Genomic DNA, 11,158 nt, shown 5'->3' with positions numbered 1-11,158 from the left:
CCTTTTTTTTTTGCTAGCAAGTTTTCTATAAAACAGTCATGGGTGCAATTTTCCAAAGTGTCTTTCTGTGTACATCTGTAATGAAATGTGTATTGTTTAAAATATATACTTCACAATATTTTGAAAGGCCTTTAGCAGCCAGCCTTGTGGCATATGGTGGCTTTGCATTTCCACATGCAAGACCTATCACTGGTACAAACCAGTCATGTCATACGATAGCTAGCTACAGTATGGCACTTCATATACAGTTATCTGATCTCTAGCTGAAGAAACAGAAGGTAACATATTTAGAGGTTAAAGCAAACATTAAGAATTAAGAGCCTCATGCTCCAGAGTAGTCCCAGAAACAAATGATCACACAGCATTACCTCAGTACAGTGCTAAACTGAGTGGCTTTACAATTATAATGATAAGCAATTACCTGCAAACTGTTCCACCACAAGCCTTATTTATTTGAGGCTTCCAGACTAGAGGTTGCTGTGGAATGGGCTACTGTGATCCACAGAAATCACTGGGACATATTTATTAGACAACTGTCTTGCATGTGCAGCATGTATATGCCATGTGTGCAAATTTCCCCATTCATGTCAGTGAAGCAATGAAGGAGGACATCTCCATGCATTTATGCTTTTACAACAGGGTGCATAATTTTGGGGGTGGGATTAGAACCAATGGCACTGAGATTTGGAAAAATACTGCTTCTTTCTGATAGTCTTTGACACAGTTCTTAAAAGAATTTTGATCAAACACATTTTCATTAGCAAAGGTGGAATTTGAAGAAATGTCTAACAGGATTTCCCCTTGGTTTTTAATTAAACGAGGATAAAACATCTCTATAAAAGGGTGATTAATTTAAGCTGTCATATAAACTGGTTCTCTGGTTGCTGGCTGTCAGCCTATCCATATGGCATTCCTTTTTCTACAGATAGAAGAGTATATTTATGATAGCGTAATTAAAAAGTAAGTCAAGTGTTGCAGTATACACGGCATATACGCAATATTCTGATTGATCCACTCCCACTGTGCTAATCTTTCCTAAACCTAAAGATGGATCTAATTTGTGCTATTTAGTAAATTTGCCTATTTATGTGGCATACAAAGAAAGATGGCAGGAAAGAAAGAGGTAGAGTCAGTGGTATGGTGCTGTACCAGACAAAACATTAAAAATAACAAGGTATTATAGAGTTGTGGCATCTGTTCTGATGGAGCTTTAGGGCAGAGGTGCCCTTAGAACAGGACTTTGAGACAGAAATCTCAAGTCTCAACTTTGGGTCCTATGCAGCCACCTGAAAGTACTGGGTGTGGCCTGTTCTAACAAGCAGCCTTGCCATTTAGTGAGTTCAATGGACACTTCCCAGAACTCTCTGCAGGGTACAACATGCAGTAGTTTTATTGGAAACACCCAAGTATATGTGTGACTCTAGATTCATAGTCTATCAAGAAAATGCACTCTGCATATGCCCAGAAGTACAATTACACATGCTCAAACCCTGAACAATGCTAAATACGTCCTGGCTTAAATGGAACCTAGTGGTTTGAGCCGAATCGTTTGTTCAGAAGTAAAACATGCAGAACAAGGGCTTAGTTTTATATTCAGTTAAAATATTCAGGGCACCAGGTTCAATCCCCGGCACTTCCAGTTAATAGGATCATTAGAAAGGCCCCACTCTGCCTCAGATCTTAGACATCTACTGTTGTCAGGCAAGAGACAAAGCACCGATCCGGTGGATCAGCCCTCCTATACCCATCTCCAGATCCATAAAGGGCAAGGGCTGGGGCAATCCGGAATCCTGCACAATTCGTAGCCTAGGACGTGACGCCTTGCTCCTTTAACGATGGAGGAGAATAAAAGCCGCTGTGCACATTTAGCGCGATGATGGCTTGCGTTCCCGGTGCAAACAGCCGCACCCGTTTTCAAGGGAGTCAGGAGCGAGCGAGGCCTCTCCAAACACGTGGGCACCAGCAATTTCAACGGGGGTTGACATCGATGTAAATACAGGCGGCTCCCTATCGGCGATGCGGCAGCTCCGGCTGGTGTTTACAAAGCAGAGCGGACCCCCCCAACACACAATCCCGCCCCATTCAACCGCCCCGGCTCTCGCTTAGCCGCTCTCGGGGCGGGACGGGCAGCCCAGGCGAGCGAGCGAAGCGGCCCTCGCCGAAGCTCGGCTTCCTTTGCCGCTTCCTGCTCCTCCTCCTCCTCCTCCTTGGCTTCTGTTGCCGCCGCTCCAGCCTGCAGCCTGCGAGGGCGAAGCCCGTCGCCCAGCGCGGTGAGTGCGGCGGGCTGGGGGAGGCGAGCTAAGGGGAGGCCTCTCGCTTGGGTGGGGGCCGTGGAAACCGAAGCGGTGGGGGCGCGAGGTGCTGGGCGGGGAAGGGGCTGCGCGGCATGTGGGCCCTTCCTCGTCCGCTTTGCAGTGCCTGGGGACCCCCGCTAAGGGCTCCGCGGTGCTTCCCGAGGGCCCGAGGTCTTGCAGGCGGTGGCTGAGGCGCCCTTGCCCCGGCCTTCCTCAGTCGTGGCCTAGGCAGGCGGCCTGCGCTGACTGGGGACACTTTTGGGGGTTGAACTGTGACGCCACCTTGCACCTCCTTGAGCCCGGCTCGCCCTGGCGGCCGAACTGGTAGGCCGGGTCCCGGGTGGTGAACGCTTAGCTCTCCCCGAGCCTTTAAAGGGCCCAGGCCTTTAAAGCCTCGCCCCTGGGCTCCAAGGTGTTTGCTGCCCAAATGAATGTGCCCACTAACTTATTGTTGGCCTAGTTGGCTAGAGTCAACAGTGTGAGGCGGCAGCAAAACAGCTCATGCTGTTCTAGGCTGCATCAGCAGAAGTACAGTGCCCAGATCAAGGGAAGTGATAGTACCACTCTATTCTGCTGTAGTCAGAATACTGTGTCCTATTCTGGGCACCATAATTGAAGAATGTTGACCAGGATGATCAAGGGCCTGGAAACTAAGCCTTATGAGGAGCGCTTGAAGGAGCTGGGTATGTTTAGCCTGGAAAAGAGGAGACTGAGAAGAGATAGGATAGCCATATCCTAAGGACTGTCACATGGAGGAGGGAGCATGCTTGTTTTCTCGTGCTCTGGAGAGTAGGAATCAAACCAGTGGCTTCAAGTTGGAAGAAAGGAGATTCCGGCTTAACATTTGGAAAAAACCTTGTGATAGTAAGCTTTTCAGGAGTGGAACAGACCCCCACAAGCGGTGGTGGACTATCCTTCTTTCGAGGTTTTCAAACAGAGGTTGGATGATCATCTGTCATAGATACTTAAGCATTGCAGAGGATTGGACTAGATGACTTGGGTCCCTTCCAAGATTCTGTGGTGCCAAGGTTGCAGGTTCAGTCCTCATACAGGCCAACTGCATATTTCTGCATTGCAGGGGGTTGGACTAGACGGCCTTTGGGATCCCTTCCAACGCTGCAATTCTATGAACTAGTACAAATCTTGGGAACTTTGGGCTTTCCAGGTGTTGCTGGACTACAATTCCCATCAGCCCTAATCAGCATAGGGAGGGTGAGTGTTGTACTCCAGTGATATCTGAAGGGCCAATTGTTTCCCCAGCCCTGATCTAGGGAATACATACCCTCTGTAGTGTACAGCATTCCTTACTGAACACCTCAGGATTTGCTTCCAAGAAAACATGTTCAGATCATGCAAGGAGATAGTTGTTTTGCTGGTCATGGTGAATGGGTACTGCAAAAGCATAAAGAGCACCTAAGGTGGGGGAAAAAATGTGTCCTGTATATGTCCGCAGGAAATTGTGAGTCAAGTAGTAAGGGCAGTTTGGGTCCGGGGAGTTGTTGCTATATTAGTCCCAAAGGAGGAGAAACAAAATAGGTAAGCTGAGCTGCCTTGCTTGAGGCTGCCTTCTGTTGGTACACACTTATGCAAGTTGCCAAGTCACACAGAGCTCTAATAAATGCTCAAGAGGAAGTGTGAACAAACCAACCTCAAACTGCCAGTGCAAATAGCACAGAACAATATTTTGTGAATATTTGACTACCCCTTTCCACCCCGTGTTAGAAACTGAGATATGAAGGCTAGGAGCTACGTAAATGGCACCTTAAACCTAGGTTATGGGCACAACAACAGAATGTCTAGGCATGCTTTTTAAAAACAAGAATGCAAAACTGAAAATTAATGAACTGCACTTAAAATATTATGTTCATTTTTCACAAGGTCTAGTCCTTCCCCTGCCCGCCCACCCCCTAATATTCTTAAGAGGGTCTCTTCTCCAGTCCTCAGATAGTAGCTGGAAGTGGGGAGGCAGAAAAAGTCCTCCTTTCATTCCACTCTACAGTTTTAATTGGAAATTTTAGGCGCAGTACTGAGCTCAGAGCTCAGAGCTCAGAAACTGCTTGCGCTGATGAAATTCCCTGTCGCAAAATGCACCTAGAACAATGGGAGTTTTGAACACTGTTTTCACCTGCAGGAGACCCAGTTCTTGGAGTTCATGTTTTAAGAAAAAATCATTAAGAACTCTAGGACAGGTTGGGAAATCTGTGACTATCTAGATGCTGTTCTAACTTCCATCAGCCCCAGCAAGCATGGCCAATGATAGGAAATAATGGGAATTGTAGTCCAGCAATATCTGGAGGCCCACAGGTTCCCCACCAGCTCTGGAGCGTTGTGGAAGTTCTTCAGGGCTTCTGCTTACAGGGCTGGTTAGCTGAAGCCTGCCCATAACGTGCTTCTAAGGGTTGGTTCATTGTTGAATATAGTATTCTATATCATAGACTTCTGCTGGATAGGAATAGCTAATTATTACATATATATTATAGAAACTGGCTCAGTAAAAGCTAATTGGAGTGCCTTTGTACTTTTTCCCACTTGCATGCTTACCTGTTTGGTGCCCAGAAGCTGACTGATAGGTTTGTGCATATCAATGAAGTTTTCCTTTGCTTCATTGTTATAAATGTGAACTTTATTCCTAAATTGTGACAGATGACCAGAAATGCAAACAATTAAAAAAGAATCAGACTTGCTGTCTAGTCACTTCTAGTTATACCAGTAAGCCCTTGTGTCATATGTGCCTTGCCCTTCGTCATGTGGTTCAGTGTTAGAGGAAAAAGGGAGCAGGATCAAGCATGTTTATCCTTTTTCTTGTGAATCAAAATAAGTAATTGGAAAGGGTTTTGAAATCCAGTTTATTTGATGAGCACAGTCTTTTTTGTTTTTGGGGGTGGGGTATCTTAAGCTGCCTTGTATCGAGAGACACAAAGATGTACTTTGCTCCACCTAGACTTCAATCATATGGTCCCTCGGAGGGTATCTCCCAGGACGGGTTACATCTAATTTTCCAGCTTCAAAGAGGGAGATTTGGTATTGTAGCTCTGATTGTGTCGGTGCTTCTGGCACTCTGGTTCAATATCTGATGTCAGAAGGGCAAAAAATGGGTGTTTCTGTGGTGTGCCAGTAGGTGCCAGGATCTGAAGGATCCTCGACCATGACCAGGGAGATATGAAGATATGCTTCTTTGTGTATCTAAATGTCTCCTTCCTGTTTCCCTCTCTTTGGAAAGAATAGTTAGGCAAAGTGGAATAACTTATTCAGGGAGCCAGGAAAGCTATTGAGTGGCGCAGAACATTTCTCTGTCTTCACTTCCACCCTGCTGGCAGAGCCCATGATAATGTTGAATGTGGTTGTTAATTCATCCCTCTCCGCCCACACCGATATTAAGATTGCAGTCCTTCACAGGCAACTTTGTAGCAGTGGCATCAACTTGGAGTTTTAGGGTTCAGTTCATCCATCAGTTGTATGACTTTTCATTCATTTCCGTGGGAATCGTGTAGAACCTCTGTGCTGTGCAGACCTAAACCCCTAGAATTTTTTTCAGATGTACTTTGTCCTACTGGGCAAATAATGCTTTATTTTAAGAACTGGTTTTTATCAGTCACACCTGCCTCTATTGCATTTTGTTCGATCCTAGGTTCTTTTATTGTGACACGGTAATTTTTAATTGTTGCAAGCCACCCTGAGTGAGATAAATGCTTTAAAAAAATGTACTGCTTCCACTCTTTTCCGTAACACCTACATCTTCTCTGAGTGCTGGTCACTTAATGAGAAAATACGTAGTTTTAATGAGTGTGTGTTTTACTTGCTTTTACTTTTTATTTTGTTCTTGGATAAGAAATATATTGCAGGATCAGACTAAGGCCCAACAAATCTAACATCCTGTTTCTAGCAGTAGCCACCCCTTCATGCTTGCAGCATGGTGGACATCCTCTATTGTTTCCAGCCCTATCACTGAACTAAAGTGGTAACATGAGCCAAGCAACTTCTATGAAATACAGCCACCTGAATAACACTTGTGCAAAGTTACCGCTATGCAGTACTGAGCCAAATATTTCAGAATATTTGTGCCAGTTACTGTAATTTAGCTTCCTAAGTATCTCTTTCTGGCTTCAAAATGAAAACAGCACTGCAGCTTACAAGTAGGCTATATGTTGTTGACTTGAGAAGTTTCTTGATAATGTACTTGAGTTGTAAAGCTTTTGTCAGATTTCTCCAGGAAATATTGCAAAACTGGTATTCTGTAGATTTGTTCCCCCTTAAGTTGTGCAACAGCACACCATCTGTCTTGGGTTTTGCTGGTAGTGTCCAATGTAGAGCAACTTGTCCTTGGTTTGAGATTGACATGTGTCATGAAGAACAAACTGGGGCAGCCTGCTATGTAGAAAAAAGTGATGTAATATTACACCCTCGGCAGTTAGTGGTTTTCTAGGAAAGAGTGCTAATCATTCCATTGGCCTGACATCCTGCTGTCTTGTCAACCACTATATGTTTCCCCTTGGGCTGTACCAGAGCCACACTTCAGAACCCATTATCTCCAAGTTCCTGGGTTCTCTGACCATAGAAGCAGCATCTAAATTGGATCATAAAAGATGGCCAGCAAGCAGATATTTCCCTTCTTTTCAACATTTAGTTTAATACTGTAGAGAGTTGTCAAAAATATTTGTGATGAAGCAAACTGTAGTGACACACATGAATGACCTTGGAAGACATGAATGGCTTATAAAAACAAGAATCAGTAAAACCTACTTACTCATTTAAAAATCCGCAGTTAAAACCATCAAATAGTAGGACTGGAATAAATCAATTTCTTGAATACAGAAAAAATAACTTTTCAGAATCCATCTAAATTCAGGAAGAGATTCATGACAGATTTATCCAAGAAGGACAATCCAAAGTTTTGATGTCACTACGAGAAAGACCCTGTCTCTTGTAACCACCTGTATGGTCCACGTGAAAGGCATGTGGGATATGCTTTGGTTGGTGTACTTGTTGATGTATCTATCACCAACAGACTTCAACTAAATCACTGAAGAGGTGTTGAGGTTTTCCTAGTATTGTTGTCTTGAGTGACTTTCATTTGTATGCTGAATTAAGAGATGTGCTCAGGTTTTCATAGCCACCATGGCAATGATGGGCTTACTCTAACTAGTATCTGACCCAATGCTTTTTACAGGTCACAGTTTGAAATCTGGTAATTTATTCTGATCAGCTAATCATAGAATCATAGAATCATAGAATCATAGAGTTGGAAGAGACCACAAGGGCCATCGAGTCCAACCCCCTAATGACTGATTTGTGTCTGTAAAATGAGGGCTGTGGCTTCTTTTTTGGGATTTTAAGCCTCTGCACGTCTGAATTCTGCTGTAGAACCTATTTTAAAGCCTAGTCCATGGTGACAGTAATGAGATTTCATTTTTGCCATCATTATGCCCAGATAGGATTGTCCTGCTGAGCTTTCCCAAATGGTTAAGGGCCTGTTGCAGTCTGCCACTTTTCTTGCTGAGAAATTGGAAATCTCAGTTGCTTACTATGGTAAATTCAACAAACTCTGGTTTCCTTAGAGTTTTGTGGATAAAATTACTTGGACTCAGGTTCAACATCTACAGCTATCACGGATGAGCTGTAGGTAGTGGTGAGCCTGGAGTTGCACCAAGGATTTGAAGTAGAGAAGCCAGCAGTCTGGCGTTGACAACCAAAGGATACAGGAGCATTCTAAATCTCAGAAAGACTGTGTTGCTTAGTCTTAACTGGAACAAGAAGCCTTCTTATTCTTATTCCTGTCCAGGAAGATCCATGGGTGAGCAGGGTCAGTTCAGGGCCTTGGCTGCTTCGGCAGATATTGTAGCTGGTAGTTTGTGGCTCACCATATGGGCCAGTCACATATGGATTAAAGTCTGAGCTACAGTAGTCTTCCATAATTTGAGGCATTCAGAAACTTGGGAGTTCTTTGGATTAATTTAGATTTTTGAGACCTAAGAATGTGGACAGGGTGCTGGATTCAGTCCATGCCAGTGTGCTGCCTGTTCAATCCATATGCATCAAAGTTAGTGATGATTGGAGTCAGTGAGGTCTGTATTTTCTAAGTTGTGGAACCTTCAGGGAAGGTTCAGTTACATCCTCTTCAAAAGAAGCAGTAGCAAGGCCTCTACTGAAAAAGGCTTCTCTAGATACCCTGGAGTTGTGGATTTAAAGCAGGCATAGGCAAACACTGCCCTCCAGATGTTTTGGGACTACAATTCCCATCATCCCTGACCACTCGTCCTGTTAGCTAGGGATCTTGGGAGTTGTAGTCCCAAAACATCTGGAGGGCTGAGTTTGCCTACGCCTGATTTAGAGTCTAACTTCCTATACCTACAAAAAACAGAGCAGAAAAGGGCAGGCCAGCTCTATGGATGAACTGAAATAGGTCGTGATATCGTTTGAGATGGAGGCTTCCTGTGTTTTCGTGATTGATGCCCCATGCTGAGAGGGGGATTCTGATCCAGACTGGTATCCTTCTGGACCTATTAAGTGAATTAGGAGTGGGAATGGGCTGTGTTAGCTGTACCATTACTCATGCATTACTGGGAGGCTTCAGAAGGTGGTGTTGGGAGATTGCTGCTGTTCTGTGTGTGTCTTGTCTCCCCTGCTTTTGAGTTTTTACATGACCCTTCTGTGATAGCTTAGCTGTGTATCTGGCATATGAGTAGAGGGTGCCAGTGATGGATCCCCACAGAACCCCATGGAAAAGAGAAGTAATCTTCTGGCACCCGCCCTCCCCAGTAATGTTGTAGGTGGGATGTGCCTATGGCATGGAATATCATGGTTATGACACTTTGAGAATTTCAAATGACGTTTGGGGATGGAAACAGCGTTTCTGCTACTACCAGCCTGTAGTTCTGGTTCTTTTACTGCTCCAGGAGGCATTAAGTGCTTGTATGCTTTGAAAGGCTTTCAGAGCTGTCGCTGTGCTGAAATGTCTTATCTGCTGATTGATGACATTGTCCAGTTGCTAGTCATGATGAATACGGTCCTGACTGTAATTGGGTGACAGTTGATCTAGCTCTGGACATCTAAAATGCCACAGGTAGTTACGAAACACATCTGCGTGTAGCTCATGTGAAAATGCAAGACATCTGTAAACATGTCATTCATAGAAAATGGGAGGAAGCAAGACCTGTCATCATCCATGCTTTTTGACCACATGTAAAACCAAGCCTTATCCTGTAATTATCGTGAGGTTAAGTATTGATCAGGCAGTCACTGCTGTATAAAACAGATAAAAGCTTTAAGTGTTTTCTTTTATTAAAATTGCTTTTAATACAGCAGCAGTAACCAGTGTTCTAGCTCTGAGGAGAGCATTGGCCTTGGCCTGGGGATAACTGGTTGGCCATGGAGCTCACTGAATGCCTTTGGGCTACTGTCACTCAGGCTTGTTTTCCTCTCAGGTTTGTTGTGAGGATAAAATGGATGGGAATTCCCTGTGGTCCTTGGAAGCAGGATGGCATAAAATGTAAGGTATAAATAATACACTATTCCTGGGGGAGAAATGTCATAGTAGCAAGTACCAATAGGGTTGTTGTAAGGCATTCATGTCTCCAATGAAAAGTCCAGGGATGTCTAATTGGGGTCTGCATTATGCAAAGTTATACTAAAAGTAGGCAGAGTTATAGTCAAACTTCCTTTTAAAAAATGTAGCCCCTTTCCACTATTTTTGGCAAGCTCCAGTTTCATTGCACAACAGTATTTTTAAGCATAAGTTGAGAGTCACTGCCAATTAAGGCAGTGGGAATAATTGCTGCTGGGAGCTCTCCAGGCCATTTATTTGAGAGAGGGGCTGCTTATTGCATTTCTTTGTCAACATAATGCAGAATTTTAGGAGTCGTTTATGGCAGCCAAACCTTTCCATATTAGCAATACATATTTCTTCATTTATTTTCCAGCAGATAACAGATGCGGGTAAAAGATCCATCAAGGGCTATCCCTATCAAAACCAAGACACACACAAAGTCAAATCAGCATCAAGATGATGATTCTTCAGATGATATCACAGGTAAAAAAAGCCATCTAATGGTCTGAATCAATTGACACAATCATGTGGGTAGTAGTAATAATCAGTGGCGTAGCGTGGGGGGTGCAAGGGGGGCCGGCCGCACCGGGCGCAACATCTGGGGGTTAGGGTTAGGGGGCGCAAATCCACGGGTTAGGGGCACAAATCCACGGGTTAGGGGGCACAAATTACCGTACTTGCCTTGCCCCGGGTGCTGACAACCCACGCTACGCCACTGGTAATAATTTGTATTTATTGTATCGGCTGGTTCCTGATTCCAATGAACAGAAAATGTGGAGACCCCACCATGTATCAAGAAGGGCTTTTAGCACACCTCCACTCCAGTAACCCATACTAATGCTAAAAGCCTGATCCTGATTGTGCTTGCATGCAACTGTCTTGCCACAGACAAGGAGGCAATACTGCCTGTGATTTTAGGTGGTTGTTGAGCAACTACTAAATGTGAGTGGTTGGGGTGACTCAGCCCATGGTCATCAAGGAAAGGAAAGCATTGTCCATATTGTTTCTATTATTATTAACTCATCCTTCACCCTAAGGTTCCAAGGTGGGTTTCAACAATTTAAAATAAAGTTTAAAAACTTACTGTAAAAATACAGTCCATGGGAACTGCTGGTTCCTAGTTTAATTAGTAGACTTCCAACAGTTGCTTGCAGTTGAAATATCTATGGCCTGATGATTTATGAAATGATATTATCCTTGGAGTACTCTTATTTCAGGAATTTACTTTATATGTTTGTAGAACTGCATCTTTTTATGGTGGAATGAGAAGGGAAGTAAGAATAGCAGTGACAACACTACTGAAAAGCTTGGAGGAGAGGAG

The 11,158-nt window shown here is 44.1% G+C and overlaps 1 protein-coding gene across 2 annotated transcripts in view; it reads left to right on the top strand.

Moving 5' to 3' along the window:
• Positions 1 to 11,158, top strand: part of USP45 (ubiquitin specific peptidase 45) — a 128,233-nt gene that overhangs the window by 74,093 nt on the left and 42,982 nt on the right. The window lies entirely within an intron of this gene.

The sequence above is a fragment of the Podarcis bocagei genome (genome assembly GCF_964188305.1).
Source record: "Podarcis bocagei genome assembly, chromosome: 3".
In the NCBI taxonomy this organism is placed as follows: domain Eukaryota; kingdom Metazoa; phylum Chordata; class Lepidosauria; order Squamata; family Lacertidae; genus Podarcis; species Podarcis bocagei.
This window is presented reverse-complemented; position numbering and strand designations above follow the sequence as displayed.